Source organism: Electrophorus electricus, chromosome 7 (assembly GCF_013358815.1).
Source record: "Electrophorus electricus isolate fEleEle1 chromosome 7, fEleEle1.pri, whole genome shotgun sequence".
Lineage (NCBI taxonomy): Eukaryota > Metazoa > Chordata > Actinopteri > Gymnotiformes > Gymnotidae > Electrophorus > Electrophorus electricus.
Genome location: NC_049541.1, coordinates 26,719,765 through 26,740,000, shown reverse-complemented (window position 1 = coordinate 26,740,000; position 20,236 = coordinate 26,719,765). Strand labels below are relative to the sequence as shown.

Sequence of the window (20,236 nt, the reverse complement as noted above, 5' to 3'; positions counted from 1 at the left end):
GGATGAGTCTCTGGCGAACGAGCTGAATACATTCTTCACTCGCTTCGAGGCTACATCTAGCAGCGCTAATGCTAACAGCGCTAGTGCTAACAGCGCTAATGCTAGCCGCGCTAATGCTAGCAGCGCTAGTGCAAATGGCACTATCGGCGCAGCCAATGGCACATGCGCGGGGCCCACCATAGAACAGCGCCCTCTCATCATCACGGAGAGTGACGTGAGGAGAGTGTTTAAAAGGGTGAATACCAGGAAGGCGATGGGACCAGACGGTATCTGCGGGAGGGTCCTCAAAGCCTGCGCAGATCAGATAGCCCCGGTATTCACCGACATCTTCAATCTCTCCCTGACGCTCGGTATTGTCCCGTCCAGCTTCAAGCGGTCCACCATCGTCCCCGTCCCGAAGAAACCTCGACCCTCCGACCTCAATGACTACCGCCCTGTCGCCCTCACATCAGTCGTGATGAAGTGCTTTGAAAAGCTAGTTAGAGACTTCATCACATCTTCACTGCCAGCTTCCACGGACCCACTGCAGTTTGCATACCGCCACAACCGCTCCACTGACGATGCGATTGCACATCTGCTCCACACTACACTGACTCACCTGGACGAAGGGAGGGGAAATTATGTTAAAATGCTATTTGTCGACTACAGTTCAGCATTTAACACTATCATTCCCTCCCTACTCACTACTAAGTTGGGAGATCTAGGACTGCATACATCCCTGTGCGACTGGATCTCCAACTTCCTAACAGACAGACCACAATCAGTACGGGTGGGCAACTGTGCCTCATCCACCCTCACCCTCAGCACTGGAGCTCCTCAGGGTTGTGTCCTAAGCCCCCTGCTCTACTCACTGTACACCTACGACTGCACAGCCACTTCCAGCTCTAACACCATTGTCAAGTTTGCTGATGACACCGTTGTCGTGGGTCTGATCTCGGACAACGACGAGAGGGCCTACCTGGAGGAGATTAAACACCTGGAAAACTGGTGCCAGGAAAATAATCTCCTCCTAAACGTCAGTAAGACAAAGGAGCTGATCGTGGATTGCAGCAAGAAGCAGGAGCGGCACTACCAACCTGTGACGATCAGTGGAACCACGGTGGAGAGAGTAGATAGTTTCAGGTACCTTGGTGTTCACATCTCGCAGGACCTGTCCTGGTCCCGCCATACCAGCTCCCTGGCAAAGAAGGCTCGTCAGCGTCTTTACCACCTCAGACGCCTAAGGGACTTCAGACTGCCCTCCAAGGTACTGCGGAACTTCTACACCTGCACTATCGAGAGCATCCTCACGGGGAGCATCACAGTCTGGTTTGGAAATAGCACCAAGCAGGACAGACAAGCACTCCAAAGGGTAGTGCGTTCAGCAGAGCGCATCACTCACTCTGAACTTCCTGACCTGCAGACCACCTACTACAAGCGGTGCCAAACCAAGGCCAGGAAAATTGTGAAGGACCCCACCCATCCCAACAATAGACTCTTCTCTCTGTTGAGGTCAGGGAGGCGCTTCCGCTCCCTGAAGGCCAAGACAGAGAGGCTGAAGAGGAGCTTCTTCCCACAGGCCATTCGGGCCCTGAATCAGGGAAACTGATAAACTGTGGGGACCACCACCACGTAACATGACTGTATATCTGTACATCTGTATATATAGATTTAGATTTATACTCAATTAACCTGTTACAACAACTGTAGATATGGTACTATACAATGGATCTGTACATTCTGTAGATTGTGTACATATATACTCAACCATATACATTGTACATTGTGTATATAATCATAATATACATATATTGTACATATTGTTAATATATTTTTGTACATACATAGAATATATATTTATCTGTATATATATTTTTTTCTCTATGCACCCCTGGTTCTCTTCCTCAGTTTGGACAGAGCACTCTCCACCATTTCACTGCGTGTTGTACTGTGTATGACTATGTATGTGACAAATAAACCAAACTTGAAACTTGAAACATTGATTGCCTCCCAATTACACCATGTTTAATGGCTAAAGATCTTGGTGTAATTATGGATCTCAGTCTATCATATGAAACTAATGCTAATAAAGATCCTAGGACAGCCTTGTTCTATCCAGGAAACTTGCAAAATTTAGAAATATACTATCACTACATTACTTAGAAAAACTAGATTTGACTGCTGGAAGTGATAAAAGTTTTACTAGAAATAGAAAGTTTTCTCATGTTGCTCCTATGTGAGCTACACTGCATTGGTTTCCAGAAAAAAATGTATTGATTAAAAAATTCTTCTAATTAACATACAAAGCATTGAATGTTCTTTCCCTACGGTACCTTAGCAAACTCTTGGTCTATTATGATCTGCCACATCTGTGTAGATCAAAAGCCACAGGCTCTTTTTAGTATCTAGAAGAAGGAAATCCACTTCAAGGGGCACAGCCTTTTCTTACAGCTCCCAAGATATTGAATAACCTTCCTGTAAATGTTCAAGTCTCATACAGTCTCAAAATTAAAGGCCAGGCTGAAGACCTATGTGTACTGTCACGCATTTTACTAACTACTTCCCACCTTAGGTAAAGGTGTGGATCTGGGGGTCCATGGGCATTGATGGTTATGGCAAACTGGGATGTTATGATGCTGTCACTTCACCTCTCAGGTTTGTTGACTGAGAGTGGTGGAGTGCTGATGTTCCAGGGTGCCTCATGCCTGTGGTTCCTTCTGGCTCTTTCCATTCAGCTATGCTGCCATAGCTAGATCTGCCAAAATCTATTCTTGCACATTATATAACCATATTTTACAAACTTCAGTATTTGACCCATCTCAGCTGACTCTGTGGCTATTCTCAACTCCAGCCCCAGCCTATCCTATTGGGTGATGTAGCATTTAATTTTTTAGGCATTCACTGACATTATCATTTATTCTCCCAATCGTAAAATGATTCAGTTATTGCTTTAAATGTGTGGCTAATCACTTGGCTGGCAAACCTTTGGTTGCTCATTTGAAGCTTGCTGTATGCATCCTACAGAAAGTTGGTTTTAGAACATGTCAGCTGGATGGGCCAATAAACCAACAGGATAGAGCAAATACATGCCTTTCAAATGGTTTTGAGTATGTGAAGACCTTAAAAACTAGTTTGAATCGTTTCCTGTTGCCTGACTTGAACAATACATGAAAGCGCTTGTTTTGGTGTTAGTACCTCTGTTTGTTTATTTTTTTCATCATGGCAGCAGAGGTAAATATCAATAGCTGAGCACAATCGGCTAAAACACAATTCTGCATAGTTTTCTGGCTAAAAGTTAATCGCTTACACCCTTCTGTAAGGGTGAGCAGTAAGGAGGCAGATGCATGCGTGGAGAAGAGCGAGATTTAATAGGGGCAAATCCAGAATCAGAGTTGTTCTAGCAGTCCAGGGTCACAGAACCGACATGGAGAGTACCGGGATAGATGGATAAAAAACACGAGTACACGAAAGCAAACAGGAGAATCAGCCTATCACAAAAGACTAGGGAAAACTTAAACACAATGATCCAAATATACATACATGGAGTCAAGAAACAAACACAGCCACATAAACACATTCAATGAACAGCCATGACAAAGGCACACAACAGGGTTTAAACACATGACAGTACCCCCTCCCCAAAGCACCAAACACCTGGGCGCGCAAACACAGGGACCATCAAAACCAAAAACACAACAGGACTAGGATGCTACACCAACAGAAACAGAACGGCCAAGACGCGGAGCAGGGACAGGACCCAGACGAGACACAGGAGCACACAGGCCAGAAACAAGAATCGAATACGGGACACGATGAGGAGCAGGTACCGGAACATCAGCAGACACAGGAACCGGGGCAACAGGAGAAGACTGAACAGGACAAGAACCAGGAGCAAAAGGAGGAATAGACACAGGAACCGAAGGAACAGGCGCGACAGGAAAAGAAGCAATGGGATTAGAAACAGGAGAAACATGGGGATTGGGCACAGGGACAGAGGCAAGTAACACAACAGAGACAGGCACTGGAACGAAAGACACCACAGGCATGGGTACAGGAACTGGGACAGGCAGGGTAACTTCCATGCCACAAGGCAGGCTAACAGGTTTAAGCACAGAAAGACAAACAGGCATGGACGTATGGACAGGAACATAGACGAAACCAGGAAAGTGAGCAGGCAACACAGGAACTGAGGTAACAGGAGAAACAATCACAGAAGGCATACGAGGAACAGGAGACACAGGCCAAGGCGGGACAGGCAGGGAACATGAGGCCTGTGACCCAGGAGGCAGGTCTGTGGACACAGAGGAGACTGGAGAACTGGCAGTGGCAGCCTTTTGAGGCACAGGAAAGCTTCGAGGAGCAACCGCTGGGACAAGTCTAGCACGAGGCACGGGGACTCGTGCAGTGACTTCTTCCACTCCAGGAACAAGAAGTGGTGGCAAGTCGTCTAGTTGCAGTTTATCGTACACATACTTGTCACGTTTTTGTAGTTTCTCTAACAGGATTTGGCAGGCCTTGGGGCCTTTCTTCTTAACGCTGCCGATCAAACAGCGAGCCCGATCAGCCCGGAGTGGGTTCTGTTGTAGGATTGACTCCACTTCTTCTTCTCCGAACACCTTCTCATCGTTAAGATCATCCAACAGTTGTTTGATCACAGAATCGGTCAAACTGTCCTTTAACTCAGTTCGTACCCGTTCAAGCACTTCATCTAGGAGAAATGTCATGGTGCAACAATATGATGATGAACAACATCATAAGCGTGTTCAGTATTTTTTTACATTTCTTTTCTATTGTATCACTTTTTCTCCTAATTATTAATTTTTTTCTTTTCAAGTATAGTGGCCTACATTTTGTAGCAAAAGCAAATTATAAGGTTATTTTTCTTACCAGCCATCCTGGTGGTGTATATGTCACAGCTGAGGAGCAGTTTTGAGGACGCAAACCTTTGTGACACAGCAAGGAGCTTGATGTGGACTGTGACTTGCAGTGGCGGTTCTGTACTATCAGTGATGGTTGTGTGTATGAGTGATGGTTCACCACTTCCTACCGTGCATCTATCCCCGTGTAACCATAAAAAGTGGTCTGCTTGTCTTATCTTTGCCCACTTTTGTAAATTCAAGCCCAGCTGAACGCGCTGGCAACGTGGATTTCACAGCTGTGGTGTTCAAGTGTTGTATATATATGCTTTTGTCAACTTTGTGGCTTTATATCACGCAGGAAATGGTTACTGTATGATGTGTGTTGTGGTCACAGAACCTTCAAGCTCACGTCCTCTCACAGACAGACAGGAATTTCAGTGAAATCTTAGAGCTTTTATAATGCTGCAGAACATGTTACACACAGATTGCAAAGATAAACTGAAAGTTTTACTATCCCTAAATACAGAGAGATGTGGGCATGATGCAAAAACAAAAATTATAACAGAAAGAAGTAAACACTTCAAATATATGTTAGGCGTTCTCTAATGCTAGCACAATCTCACTGACATCACCAGCAACAGACAGTGGTCACTGACCATAATAAAATACTGATCATCAGAAAAATAAATGAGTATTTGTTGGGCTTTCCAAAATTAAGTATCCAAACAGATCATTAATTGATGTCTGTTCACACCATTAACCCTGCTTGCAATAGGGCAGTGGTAGCTCAGTGGTTAAGGTAACACCACTGACAGGACAGCAAAAATGTGATCTAACACAAAAGACTTTGTGGTCTACCACATTTGAATCTTGTTTCCTTTAGTATGTAGCAGCACGAAAATCCCTGTGAGGAGGGCAGAGCTGCTTTTGTTATGAGTGGTTATGAGTGCATTTTTGTTGACACACACGCACACACACACACACAGACACATGGGCACAGGCGCGCACACACACACACACACACACACAGACACATGGGCACACGCGCGCACACACACACACACACACATGGGCACACGCGCGCACACACACGCACACAGACACAGAGCATCTGAGGAGAGGGAGTGTCATCGCCCAGTAAGATAATCATGTACACGTTCCACAGAACACAGAAACGACATGGCATATTACAGGCATTTACACACACACACACATATACACACACACACACACACACACACATGCGCACACACACACACACACACACATATACACACACACACACACACATATACACACACACTCACACACACACACACACACGCACGAACACACACGCGCGCAAACACACACACACGAACACACACACGCGCAAACGCGCACACAAACACACACGAACACACACACATGCACATAAACACGCGTACACACACGCACACACACACGAACACACACACACGCGCAAATACACGCGCACACAAACACAGACACGCATGCACCCAAATCTAAATTAACTGTCCTTTTTCCTAAAAAACTGCAATGTTTCCATTAGTGTTCTGAGCTATTGGTGTGTTTACAAATGAGTCGCGGGTCATATAGACCAAATCCAGCCAATGCATACCCTCCTGACAGGACCCTACAATGTAAGAATTTGCTACTGTTTTCAATCCAACCCAATTCGGTAAAAATTGCTTTCCAAAACTCTAAAGACAATCTCGTACATGTATTCCTTACTTTGACACATTTGTTAATGAGTGACCAGATCCTTAACACAGTTGTAGGGTAATGCAGCGCTTTGCGTTTTGTGTTGGTGGTGCTGAACACGCTCTGCCTCATTCAACACCGTCCCCACAGACTTCCCCAGCCAGACCCAGTCTGTGTTCCCCAGGACTGGAGGCGGCACATTGGAGCGAGACCTTATAAATGAAGCTTCAGCTACCAGTGGAAATCCTGGATCTCAGGTTACTAGAGAACCAGACCCGTAAAATGGAGAGTGGCTAACGTTGTTATCATCATGAATCTCATTGCATCCTCTGACTCCCATCTTAACACCATTCTAACAAACGAATGTGCAGTTTCTGACTTTTTTACCAGCACCATGGAAACAGAGTGAGTTTCTTTGTATGTGAGTTTCTTCGTATACAACAACACTTTTATTCAATTTCAAAACTTTGATACTGGGTGGAAAATAAATATAATTTTTTCTTTTTTTCTTCTTTTGTTCCATACAAGGACACACAACATCCAGGTTAACACATAGCAGGAGCTCACGTTTACAAACAAAAGTACTTCATGCGAGCAAAAGCAGCTCTGGCCTCCTCCACAGCGGTTTCAGTGGCACTCTGCCAAGGGCCAGTGCGTTTGTGTTATTTCTCTGTGCAAGTGTGTGTGTGTGTGGGTTTGCTGTGGGACACTGGTGTGTGTTGTGAGCGGTGAGCTTTTCAGGCCAACACCCCCCCGACAGTGGAAGCAATAACAACCCCTAGAACCACACAGCAGATAATAATCATAATTTTCTTCTGTAACTTACACAAACAAATACCGAAATACAGACAGACAGACAAACACAATCCAGGCAGCATGAAAAGAGAATGGAAGAGCAAATTATTATTAGAACTTTAATATTAGACAGATCTTGGAGCTTGAAAGCGGATTTTGGATACAAAAGTTCATGGTTTCTAACATTATCATAAAATAAAATTGCAATCAAAACTGTTACCTGTTAAATAAATACTGCTAATGGTTTATTCCTAAATATATGCTGTTAATCATATAATCCACTTCAATATGTACAGTAAACTGCGTTTATCACACACTGAAACAAGACTGACCACAAGATTAAAATACATATATCATCTGGGAGTGATATTTATATTCATACAGTCACCTACATACAAAAGGAAGGACAAATTCAAAACATGTAGTAGACGACGTTCACCACAAGAGGGCGACATAACCCTGCAGAATTGCACAAGAAGAAACTCACGCATGCCACAATGAGAAGTGCATGCACACACAAACTGAACACTGCAGGATACAAAGCAGCAAGCCATCAAACACAAAGAGCAAAGAGAGCAGAGTGAGGCAGATGCAAATCTCATTGGATGGCTCGCATACTGTCAGTTATTCCTTCACAATTGTTTTCTGTATTCATAATTTTAGCTACTGAATACAGCACAGCAGCAAAGGACAATATCAACTGTTAGAACAAAGAGTTGTGGTAAAATTATTATTATTATTAGTTTATTATTATTATTATTATTATTATTATTATTATTATTGGTGTTCTGATGATCATTGTTATTATTATATTTGTTTATTTATGTATTAGTGTGTGTATTTATTTAAATTATACTCTGAAGAAGCTCTGTTTCTCCCAGTACTTTAAGATGATAAACCAGTTTACTCAGGAATGAGGCCAAATGTGAAAACAAAGTCCACAGGGTAGAGGGGCCACACTGACATTAGAGAACAGTAGAGACAGCAGCCCTGGAGGATCACAGCTTACAACCCTCTATAACGTATGGCAGCGCGTTACATAGTCCTCGAGTAGGCAAACCTAATCAGTGTCCATCGTTAAAGACAGCATTATTATTATTGTATTATCAGTATATAAATAATCATAGAGATTCATTGAGAAAAGGTTAAATAATTAATCTCTTATACTGCCACACAGTGGAAACTCGGTGCCATCGATAATGTGTAGTTGTGCAGGTTTGAATAAACCATCCCAGCCTGTTACAGCGTGCGGTTGAAAGTCTATCCTGCTCTGTGAGGGTCCCCCTCCTGGCGTGGGCCGTGCAGGGCCTCCCTTGGCTAGCCGAGCCCGGCGGCCAGCGATGTGGCGAGGATGAGTAAGCAGGTCGCCACACACACAGCCAACAGAATCAACTTCTGTGGAAATTATATATCCGTTTTTATTTTGTTACATTTTAATTGTGTACCTTCAATGAAACCCTCAGTGATGGGTCAGTGCTGTTCCTGTCAATATTTATTTGCATAATGTCGACTAAAGCTGAAGTTTTAGACTACATTGATCATACAATTTATTTTTGAGAGCACAATCATATCACTTCTACCCTCACTGCAGCGTGACTCTAAGCAGAAAATCAAATAAGTAATGGGTTTGCTGGAACACTAACCTTAGATACGGCGATGGTGTCGTGGCAAGACTTGCTAACTTAGCTAATCGCTAGGTTTCATTAATTCACGGTAATTATAAAAGCACTTCTCAAAGCTCGAACTAGCAGTATCATCCCTCCAGATCAAAACAGAGGACTGAATGAAGGTGTTTTCGACGATCAACATAATCGATGGTTTGTATTGCTGCAGTAGACTTACGTTCAGACTGGCCTCAGCACCAGCGGGCCGTGGACCAAGTGTATCCACGCTTTCATTTTGTTTATGGCAAATTCTGAACCTACCATCCGAATGTCACAGCAGAAATCAAGACATCAGACCAGGTGACATTTTTCCAATCTCCTATTGTCCAATTTTGGTGAGCCAGTGTGAAGTGTAGCCTAGTTGCCTGTGACAGAACAATGAGTGAGCCATGTGTGTCTAGCCCGTGTGGTTTTTCTAAATGATTTATACAGCAAAAATCCAATGGGTAAGTTGTGGAGGTAAAGCAGAACTTTCACTGTTCAAACACTCATGTTGGAAATCCAAAAATGCTAAGGGGCTATGGCTAATTTCAGGACAGTGAACGTGTTTTTAAAGTTTTGTTCCACATTTTTATTTGTCTACCACCCCATGAATGAGCAGTGCCCAGGAGGGGATGCAATATGCGAAACAGGGGTGGACTTTTGTCAAATCCCTTGATTGGTGAATAAAGACAGAAGAAAACACTTTATCTGATATAGTTCACAGAGGAGTAATTTGAAGATTAATGAGTAGTAGCTGTATTTTCCCCCTCTTGACTCTTAATGTAACATGGATCTTAGATCAGTTTCATTCAAACACTCCTCAGTCTCAGTTTATTCAATTTATTGTGTTGGAAAAATATCACAGTAACATAAGAAGAATAAAAACAATCAATTGAATCTCAGCATCTGGTACTGTAAATGTCACATTTGAATTAATTATTTGTATTTGACAGATAACAATTGATAAGACGATTGTTGAGATGTTTATCAGGTCTGCTGTGGTTTTCTGAAAATGAGCTTCTTTCTCAGAGTGAACGATGAAATTGGAGTCGCCTTTGCTAGAACTCTTCAGTCACTTTGTCCTTCACACGACCCTCGATTCTGCTGACCTCATCATTGACACGGCTGAGGATTGTCAGGATGTCGTCGCCCCTAGGAGAACGTGAAGGTGACAGACATGACGTGTGTTAAGAGAGGGAAAGATCAACGTGCTGGAGCCCTGCCACAGATCAGAGACACAGACAAACTCACTTTCCACTTCCATCTCGTAAATGTTTAGAGTGACTGAATAAACCACGAGCCCTTAGAAGACCGATATGATAAATAGCCATCTACTGTGGACCTGGCAATCAGGAAGTCAGAGTCTTTAGGGATGCTATATTTTCCTGTGTCAGAAGTGTGGCCATCATCTGAGAAGACCAGAACTTTCTCCTGCTTATTCAATCCCCTGCAAGCCTGGATAAAGAACACCTTGGGCTTGCCCACTAGAGTGGGACAGTTTTTCCCAACAAATGGAGATTTACGAGTAACACGACTCTACACTTAACACATAACAAAGCTAACTAACATGCAACGGAAGACGATACAAAGACGATACAGGCATAACAGCTACAGACGTTTAACATTAGAGGGCGACAATGAGCAACAGGCAGCATCCAGTGACAGGGGTTTATGTAGACAGACTAACATGGCACCTCAGTCCCCATCAGTATGGGGAGTGATTACAAATGACGCAGTTCCTTTACTCACTGAGACAGAGTTTTAATATCTAGTACATAGTAAATGTGTTTGTGATCTGTCAGTTAAGTTTCTACAAGCAAACTTATGACAATATGCTCTATTGCACTACGACTGAATCAAGTTCAAATTCTTTATTTCTTCATTTCCGAAAAGGTTTCCGTTCTCTCGTAATGACGGGGCATAATTCGCCATCTTTTCAAATATGACTACCTGCTGTGTATTTTTTCATGGTAAGGTACCTTCAGGTCGTGCAGCCGCAGTGCCCTGGCTGGAGCCCACAGCTCTGGGTTAGAAGTCGTCTAGTTGCAGTTTATCGTACACATTTTCGTCACGTTTTTGTAGTTTCTCTAACAGGATTTGGCAGGCCCTGGGGCCTTTCTTCTTAACGCTGTCGATCAAACAGCGAGCCCGATCAGCCCGGAGTGGGTTCTGTTGTAGGACTGACTCCACTTCTTCTTCTCCCAACACTTTCTCATCGTTAAGATCATCCAACAGTTGTTTGATCACAGAATCGGTCAAACTGTCCTTTAACTCAGTTCGCACCCGTTCAAGCACTTTATCTAGGAGAAATGTCATGGTGCAACAATATGATGATGAACAACATCATGAACTAGTGTTCATATTTCTGTAAACTAACCCAGTCAACTGAGTGCACCAAATACTGGTGGAAAAAGCAACAGAAAGAAAACCTTTATGTAAAAATGAATTCTCACAGCAACTTCTCACAGTATTTTTTACATACATGATTTTGTTTCTTTTCTATTGTATCACTTTTTCTCCTAATTATTTATTTTTCTTTTTAAGTATAGCAGCCTACATTTTGTAGCTAAAGCAAATTATGATATAAGGTTATTTTTCTTACCGGCCATCCTGGTAGTCTATATGTCACAGCTTTGTTAAATGACTGCTTCTACAGGAAGGAAGTGGCTATATGTCACTATATATGGTATGGCACCTTCTCCCCCAAACGTGTCCCTTTGTGTGTGTGTGCGTTCGTCTGTGTGGCCACGTCCTTGTGCTTCACATCTGTTTCTTATTGTGTTGCGTTAGTGTGCATGTATATAAGTCTTGTGTTTGAGTCTGTGTGCATCGATTGTTGACCCATTAGCGTTTTACGTAGTGTGTAATTAACAAATAAATGTTTGTTTCTGTGCAATGTGACTCAGAGAGAGATAGAGGACAAGTGACGCTTCCGGTCACCTGACTTTTCGAGCACTGAGCTTGCGCACCGGATCTGACACTTTTCCTCCGCACGACTGGCACTTTGGGGGCATGACTTGGAGAATTGTGGAGTGTGTTTTGGATTTTGGTAGTACACATCTAGACGTTTCTGGGCAGATGGTCTTAATATTTTATGGTTCAGTGTGTGTGTTTTGGATTGTAGGGCGACATGTATCCATGTATCTGCCTGGCGTTCAAATACAACACACTTTCTTGAGCCGGTTGATATGTAATCTTAACTTTATCTTATTACACATTCTGCTGAGCACTTCAAAGCCAGTCTGGTGTGGGGAGTTGTTTAGCCTCATGGAAGGTTTGTATTTCGTTTACTGATTTTGAGGATTTATTTGTTTTTTTTAACTGCAGTTAAAATAAACTGTTCATCAAAAACTGAATCTTCATTATTTCCCTACAAATCTACTGACATCTCTCTGCCACACACACACACACACACACACACACACACACACACACACACACACACACACACAGAAAGATACACACATTACATCATTCTTTGTTGCTCTTTACTTTCCCTCCATAATTTATTCTTGGCATTTGCCAGGATCTCACAGGCTTGTGTGTGTGCGTGTGTGTGTACGTGTGAATGTGTGTGTGCGCGCGTGTGTGTATGGGTGTGTGTTCATGTGTGTGTGCATGTGTGTGTGCGTGTGTATTTTTACAGGAATCCTATTGGCTCATGTCCCTTGGCCCATAACACCTCCCGGCCTTCCATCTGCTCATATCGATGTGTTGTTGACATCTGTGTGTCTGTGTGTGTTTGTTCTGTGTGCAGTGAGTCTAACTGTTAGATTTTGTGTGTGAAACACACATGGCTGTGTTTGTGCTGGCTGTTGTGTTTATGTCTGTACACGTGTGCGTCTTTAGTCCGGTGCAACTGTGAGCGCTCTTGTTTAGCCACATCCCTCCCTCCTACACAAGCAGTGGGAGAATCTGTGCTCTGCAAATAACGCGAACCACGTGGCATGATATCACAGGCAGCGTTAACACATATGACAGTTAAACATCATATGATTACCATGACATGTCACTGTACATAAAATGGCCATAGATATAATGATGTTAAACAAAACTACATTAGATGACAAAGTTGCCCTGAGTACAATGGCATTTGGGCTGTGCTAAAATGTACTTATATCTTGCGAAGATCTTTATTACCACAGAATTCCAAATAGCCTTATAAATTCAGAATGACCAAATAGACTCTGGGATTATATACCGCAACTAATCGGTTGCTATGGTGTCATGAAACATTTCTTTGTTGGTGGTATTACTACCACCGGGCATAACGTTCTGCCCAGAAGCCTCCGCTTTTTAGCAACCATATAAGTGACAGGAGCTATATTAACTGGATTCAGTATCAACCTTACTTACTAGCAAGCTAATTTGGCCAGAATGCATGACGCGGTGGGGTCGTATACCTGTTCAAGCCTCCGTCTGTGCTGGTAGATCAAAGCGGTGTAAGCCAAATTATTATTAGCACATTCAGCATTAGCTCCCTTCATGTTGATGTTAGCGTCGTGTTAGCGCCTCATCGGGAAAACCGTCTGACTCGAGTGGCTGAAGCCCAAATCGTCTGCATTGTACTCAGAGCCTGTGGCTGCTTGAGGAATATTTTCTCATCCATGGCTCATTGCTGCCCTGCTTGTTTCTCAGTGAGACCTGGGGCACGCTCTACAGCTGAGCGCAAGCATGAAGTCACTATTCCGACTCCACTCATCCCAGATCTGCTGGACTCTTCATGATTACCGTAATGCACTGAGCTGCTAACAGTTGTACAACGCTACTGTTGAAGGCTATTTAGTGTTCTGGAAATGAGGCCGTAATTTCTTTGGAGAACACACTTTCAGCACTGTCCGAGAAGCCAAATTTCTGAGCCATTTGCCCAGTTGACACTTTCACTAATCTACTTTCCATGGTATATTCATTACTTTTTGTAGCACACAAAGCTAGCCATATTACCCCCATTCACTTATAGCAGAGGCTGCTTCATTTGTATGAGTGACTAGTTTCAGACAGAAATTCCACAAACGGACTTGTAACCAGTAACCCAGGTAACGGGTGTCCTAGGGGTGTACTTACTGTGTCCGTCAGCGGCGGGTGACTTCTGTCGGGCGGGATTCGGTGACCCGCACATCGTTGTGACAGCAGGATGATCATAGTTCTCTTGACCTTTGACCTCGGCCCGACGCGACTCGTCAACCTGACTGGGCTGCTCGTTTTTCCTAAACATGGTCTCGGGTAGTTTGGCGCTGGCGTGGGACCCGAGGGTAGAGGGGGCCCGGGAAGTTGGGGAGACGCTGTCCAGGGTTCTGCTGAACGCGTCAGAGTGTTTTTGGGTTTCAGGTGCCTTGCCATGGACCAGAATCTCTGGCTTCTTCAGGACAAAGCGGGCACTGCAAGCACTAAGGAAGGGGGTCAGATTACGTTCAAAGAGAAAGCTGCACAATTTGACAAAGATATCCACCTCACCCTTTACAAAGAGCCAAGCAGCCTGCAGATTTGTCAGTAAAGTAACGCACCATCAGAGCAGACACGCGACAGTCACGCCCTGCATCAGCGGAGCTCTGTACCTGTTTGAGCCGGCAGCCGCTTTGCCGTTGTTGCTGGACGAGACGTCCCACAAGTTCTGGAGTCCCGGCCTTGGGCCTGAAGAGGTCGGGGGGCTTGGTTCTATTGGAGCCCAGCTCATGGTGCCGGCTGCTGGATGGAGAGAGGACGCTCCGGCACTGGCTGTTGGAGGGTGTCCGCCGGATGTGCGTCGAGGAAACGTGGGAAGAGGAGTCTGCCTCCTCTACCTCAAATGACCTCTTCAGGGCTGCGTGTGGGGAACACAGAAAAGTACCTGCCTGAGACGCAAGATGGAAACAGACTGCAGACTGATATGATGCTCTGTGTCTTTAGAAATGCAGGCATCTCCAGGGAAGGGTTTGTCTCTCTTGCAGTGAAAACATCTAGAGGTCATAAAGTCAAACAAACAATCACTGAAAACAGTCCGACCTGAAATATTAAAGGTGGTTTTTTTTTTAAGGTGCAGTTGAATTTGTAGTCAGACATCTGCAAGATGTTTTGTAACGATGGACACCAAATATAAACTCACAACAAACCAGACACCAAAGCATCTGCTCCAACAGCACGGCCATCAGAGAACAGTAATCGCCCCTACTGTCACGGAACGCTTGCCTCCCGCGAGTCACGTGGGTTGGCCCGCCACGTGCAGTGGGAGGATCGTTGTTAGTGGCCTTTGTCGTAGTGTGCAGGATTGTTGGTCATTGTGGAAGTAACGTCGTAACGTCTTGATGTAATGTTCCTTTCGTCATTTGGTAAACATGTTCGTGTTTGTCACATATTGTTGACTATTTCATGTTTGTGTTTGTCGTTTGTAATGCTTGTGAGTGCCGTTATCCTTTTATGTTTATATGTGAATAAATGTACGTCCCAGTCGCTGGAGTCTGTGCGTCCTGCCCCTCACCCTGCGGCACTTGGGCCACTACGCGTTACACAAATACTACACAGGTATGAAGACTAACCAATGACTACATTTGGATTCGTGGTCCAGAACAGCAGCAGATAGTCCAGTCTATGGGGGTTAGTACATATTGATTTAAGATCTAGTAATTTAAAACCAGACATAGTAATTTAAAAACCCCAAAAGATGGGGTTCATATAATTTCATTCTTCTGGATGTAAATAAACTGTGAACATCACACCTCAAATACAACAGATTACACATTTTACTACAATTCAACCGGTGACCGGTGCACTGCTACACATGTGCTCTTCCACTCTGAGCCTGCAGGGGGTGCTGATGTTTCACAGGCCTAGGAATCCTCACCTCAGCTCTGTGGCCTGCTTGTGTTAGCGAAAAGGCTTCAAGCTCTACTTGCCCCATTCATGTATATGTGTGCTCCTTTTATGCAGGTGTGCGTTTGTTAAGTGTGCTGCCCCTGTGGGGACGGGACGCAATGCTGGTTTTTCCACCACCGCTTTCTGGGCCAATCGGGCACCATTTCCGGGCACCACTCCGAGCTCTCGTCAGCACAAGAGCCTGCATCAAAGGGCCCAGCCGTCTGGAGAAGAGACGCTGAAGAACAACACGTGCCAAGCTAACGCGGCAGTGTTGAAAAACGGCCGCAGCCTCGCCGTTATCAGACCCGCACCGCGCCCCAAGGCCGTTAAGCTCACCGCGTGTGAAGGTGAAAATGTTAGGAGAGAATGTAAAGTTATAAAGTTTCTGCTTCTGCTTCATTTGAACAGACCTGAAACTCGAGCGCAGACCCCAGTGGCTCATAAACATGCTTCACACTCACATTGGGGATCCACACCATGATACACACACATCCCGAATGATGCCAACTTTACCACTATGCATCCCCGCTGACTCCAAACACACCCCGGTAGGTCACGTAAGATGTACAATAAGGGACTGGGGTGTCGTAAAGATAAAATTAAGCTTAGAGTTAGGCTTATGCTAAATTAGGGTGAGCATATTTTGGTCTTGAAAAGAAGACACTGGGAGTAATAAGGTAGCATAGGGCAGACAGTCACCTCTGCTGGGTGGAAGGTTGGGACTAAGGTGGACTGAGGTGTGTGGACTGGATGTGGGGGGTTACAAAAGTTAAAAGTTAACATGTATCCACAACCATGCCATGTGAATGTTCTCATCAGTAGAAGCATCACAGTAAGGTCTGTTTTACACTGCTTTTGTACCTGGATGCAATACTTGTTTTTTTCATAGTCTGAGCACCGACATTTCCTTCAGGATCAATAATGTCTTATCTTGTTGTGTCTTACTTGAATTTTTTTAGAATGAGAGCAAGCCTGGGCAGACATGCGGTCCATTGATGTGCAGCTATTGTGATGCTCAGTGGTGTAGAATGTAAAACTCAGGGGCCTTGTGGGGGGGTTGTCCATGAGCCCCTGCCCTGTTCAGGCTCTGTGGCGTTCTGTGGCGTTCCAAGCGCTGACTCCATTGTTTTGCTGGGGAACTTCACCACTCATCAGAGCAACAATTGGGAAAAACTTGGAGGAGGGATTGGAAGGAATGGCCTTCCTGTTCTGAGCCCGAGTGGATTGTCGTTTTAGGACTTTGTACTAGCTATTGTTTGTCCACAACTAACGCTATGTTCGAACACAAGATTGCTCATGAGTGTAATTGATAGCAGAGCAAAAAGGTCATGATGGACTTCATGGTTGTGTCAACTGACCTGTTTTGGACTCTCAGATACAGAAATGTGCAGAGCAGAGAGCTCAGCTGATCGCCATTTGGCAGTGAGTGGGATCAGATGGTGTAGACCTGGTATACGATAGCTCAGGAGGGGAAGGAGAAACACCATCCAAGCTGTGCTCAGCAAGAGAGGTGAAGCTCTGAACTTGACTGAGAATATTGTCAATCATTGGGAGAAGCACTGTGAGGAGCTCCTTAACCCGAGAAACTGGCCTTCTGTCCAGTAGGCTGTCCGTGGCTGATGTCAGTGAGGTATTTGGAAAGCTCCACAGTAGCAAGGTACCAGAGGTGGACAAGATTCACCCAGAAGGCTCTGCATGCCTGGAGGGTATTTTGGCTGACATGCCTCATGGACCTTGGAAACAATGCCTCTGGATTGGCAAACCTGGGTGGTGGTCCCCACTTTTCATGCAAATGATACACAGACCACAGCCAGTACCTTTTGTTCTAAATCTAGGATTACTATATATTAGATCCCTAACATCTCAGGGTGAAATTATCTGTAAACAGTCTGCTGCTTTCTACTGCTATGCTGATGACACTCAGTTATATGTCTCAGCCAAACCAGAGGACAAATATCATCTTAATATTACAGAGGAACATGTAAAGAACACAAGACACTGGGTATTGAGAAACTTTCTCTTTCTTAATCCTGAACAACAGAAGTGCTCTTATTAGACCCACAGGCAGCACAGGAGTAAGCTCTTTGATTAGGTAATAAACATTGATTGCCTCCCAATTACACCATGTTTAATGGCTAAAGATCTTGGTGTAATTATGGATCTCAGTCTATCATATGAAACTAATGCTAATAAAGATCCTAGGACAGCCTTGTTCTATCCAGGAAACTTGCAAAATTTAGAAATATACTATCACTACATTACTTAGAAAAACTAGATTTGACTGCTGGAAGTGATAAAAGTTTTACTAGAAATAGAAGGTTTTCTCATGTTGCTCCTATGTGAGCTACACTGCATTGGTTTCCAGAAAAAAATGTATTGATTAAAAAATTCTTCTAATTAACATACAAAGCATTGAATGTTCTTTCCCTACGGTACCTTAGCAAACTCTTGGTCTATTATGATCTGCCACATCTGTGTAGATCAAAAGCCACAGGCTCTTTTTAGTATCTAGAAGAAGGAAATCCACTTCAAGGGGCACAGCCTTTTCTTACAGCTCCCAAGATATTGAATAACCTTCCTGTAAATGTTCAAGTCTCATACAGTCTCAAAATTAAAGGCCAGGCTGAAGACCTATGTGTACTGTCACGCATTTTACTAACTACTTCCCACCTTAGGTAAAGGTGTGGATCTGGGGGTCCATGGGCATTGATGGTTATGGCAAACTGGGATGTTATGATGCTGTCACTTCACCTCTCAGGTTTGTTGACTGAGAGTGGTGGAGTGCTGATGTTCCAGGGTGCCTCATGCCTGTGGTTCCTTCTGGCTCTTTCCATTCAGCTATGCTGCCATAGCTAGATCTGCCAAAGTCTACTCTTGCACATTATATAACCATATTTTACAAACTTCAGTATTTGACCCATCTCAGCTGACTCTGTGGCTATTCCCAACTCCAGCCCCAGCCTATCCTATTGGGTGATGTAGCATTTAATTTTTTAGGCATTCACTGACATTATCATTTATTCTCCCAATCGTAAAATGATTCAGTTATTGCTTTAAATGTGTGGCTAATCACTTGGCTGGCAAACCTTTGGTTGCTCATTTGAAGCTTGCTGTATGCATCCTACAGAAAGTTGGTTTTAGAACATGTCAGCTGGATGGGCCAATAAACCAACAGGATAGAGCAAATACATGCCTTTCAAATGGTTTTGAGTATGTGAAGACCTTAAAAACTAGTTTGAGTCGTTTCCTGTTGCCTGACTTGAACAATACATGAAAGCTCTTGTTTTGGTGTTAGTACCTCTGGTTGTTTATTTTTTTCATCATGGCAGCAGAGGTAAATATCAATAGCTGAGCACAATCGGCTAAAACACAATTCTGCATAGTTTTCTGGCTAAAAGTTAATCGCTTACACCCTTCTGTAAGGGTGAGCAGTAAGGAGGCAGATGCATGCGTGGAGAAGAGCGAGATTTAATAGGGGCAAATCCAGAATCAGAGTTGTTCTAGCAGTCCAGGGTCACAGAACCGACATGGAGAGTACCGGGATAGATGGATAAAAAACACGAGTACACGAAAGCAAACAGGAGAATCAGCCTATCACAAAAGACTAGGGAAAACTTAAACACAATGATCCAAATATACATACATGGAGTCAAGAAACAAACACAGCCACATAAACACATTCAATGAACAGCCATGACAAAGGCACACAACAGGGTTTAAACACATGACAGTACCCCCCCCCCAAAGCACCAAACACCTGGGCGCGCAAACACAGGGACCATCAAAACCAAAAACACAACAGGACTAGGATGCTACACCAACAGAAACAGAACGGCCAAGACGCGGAGCAGGGACAGGACCCAGACGAGACACAGGTGCACACAGGCCAGAAACAGGAATCGAATACGGGACACGATGAGGAGCAGGTACCGGAACATCAGCAGACACAGGAACCGGGGCAACAGGAGAAGACTGAACAGGACAAGAACCAGGAGCAAAAGGAGGAATAGACACAGGAACCGAAGGAACAGGCGCGACAGGAAAAGAAGCAATGGGATTAGAAACAGGAGAAACATGGGGATTGGGCACAGGGACAGAGGCAAGTAACACAACAGAGACAGGCACTGGAACGAAAGACACCACAGGCAGGTGGGTACAGGAACTGGGACAGGCAGGGTAACTTCCATGCCACAAGGCAGGCTAACAGGTTTAAGCACAGAAAGACAAACAGGCATGGACGTATGGACAGGAACATAGACGAAACCAGGAAAGTGAGCAGGCAACACAGGAACTGAGGTAACAGGAGAAACAATCACAGAAGGCATACGAGGAACAGGAGACACAGGCCAAGGCGGGACAGGCAGGGAACATGAGGCCTGTGACCCAGGAGGCAGGTCTGTGGACACAGAGGAGACTGGAGAA

The 20,236-nt window shown here is 44.3% G+C and overlaps 1 pseudogene; it reads right to left on the bottom strand.

Annotated features, from left to right (window-relative positions):
* Positions 1 to 9,809: 9,809 nt before the first annotated feature.
* LOC113568984 overlaps positions 9,810 to 20,236 on the bottom strand; it is a 10,834-nt pseudogene continuing 407 nt past the window's right edge.